Source organism: Suricata suricatta, chromosome 3 (assembly GCF_006229205.1).
Source record: "Suricata suricatta isolate VVHF042 chromosome 3, meerkat_22Aug2017_6uvM2_HiC, whole genome shotgun sequence".
Lineage (NCBI taxonomy): Eukaryota > Metazoa > Chordata > Mammalia > Carnivora > Herpestidae > Suricata > Suricata suricatta.
This window is the reverse complement of record NC_043702.1, coordinates 18545816-18546902: the sequence shown is the minus strand read 5'-3', so window position 1 is coordinate 18546902 and position 1087 is coordinate 18545816. Positions and strand designations below refer to the sequence as shown.

General features: G+C 42.0%; 1 protein-coding gene across 1 annotated transcript in view; it reads left to right on the top strand.

The window, feature by feature from the left end:
* RUFY4 (RUN and FYVE domain containing 4) overlaps positions 1–1087 on the top strand; it is a 21488-nt gene that overhangs the window by 18277 nt on the left and 2124 nt on the right. The gene's annotated exons all lie outside the window — the stretch shown is intronic.

Below are 1087 nucleotides of genomic sequence, written 5' to 3'. Positions count from 1 at the left end.
GGAAATCAGGGGGTTGGAGAGAGAGACAAAGACAGAGTGGTAGATGGGGAGATAAATGTGGAGAGAGAGGGAAAGGCCAATAGAAAAAAATGCAGAGACAGTCAGAGATAGAGACACAGAGATGGAAAGACAAATACAGAGAAAGATGGATAGACAGAGGCATGGTGCCAGAGAAAGAAAGAAATGAAGAAGGGCAGTCAGGATGCCGTCTGTGCTCCACAGAACAAATGAGAAATAAATATATGAGCGTATTCTGTAAAACTACCGTAGTAACAGAGGAACCAAAACTAGGGATATAGCCGCATGGAGAGGAAGGAGGTAGAGTTGGTGGGGATGGCAATAAAGAAGCTAAGTCCCCTGACATCAAGGTAAGGAGCTCTGTAGCAGATGTTCTCTTTTGATATATCAAAAAAAGAGGACATGAGTATATTACTTAACTGTGGAAGTAATATCAAAGAGAAAAAGCTAAAAGTATAAGAAGTGGTTTGCCATTAGAGTGGAGGAGTAGGGAGGGTGTCTGTTTTCTTTTGGTAGAAGCCCTTCTGTACTGTTGGATTTTTAAGTCATGTGTCTCTATCATTTTGATAAAAAAAATAACCCCACATTCCTAAATATCCTTTAAAAAAAACAACAGCAGTGAAGATAGTTTTGCAGGAGTATAACACACATGACTACAAGGGGGTTTGTATCAAGTGCCAAATAAATGATAAGGGTGTCATAAGAAACTTATGTGGGCTTCTATGATCAGGGAGCACTCCTTGGAGGAGGTGGGATGTGAAGGTTCTTAAATAACGGATCGACGTTATATTGGGGGAGGGGGACCGGGGTGTCACCATCCATCTTCCCAAAGACAGCAGACTCATTCACTTCTTGTGTGTGTCTCTCTCTCTCATGATCTCTTCATTTCTTTCTTTCTCTGGCACCATGTCTCTGTCTATCCATCTTTCTCTGTATTTGTCTTTCCATCTCTGTGTCTCTATCTCTGACTGTCTCTGCATTTTTTTCTATTGGCCTTTCCCTCTCTCTCCACATTTATCTCCCCATCTACCACTCTGTCTTTGTCTCTCTCTCCAACCCCCTGATTTCC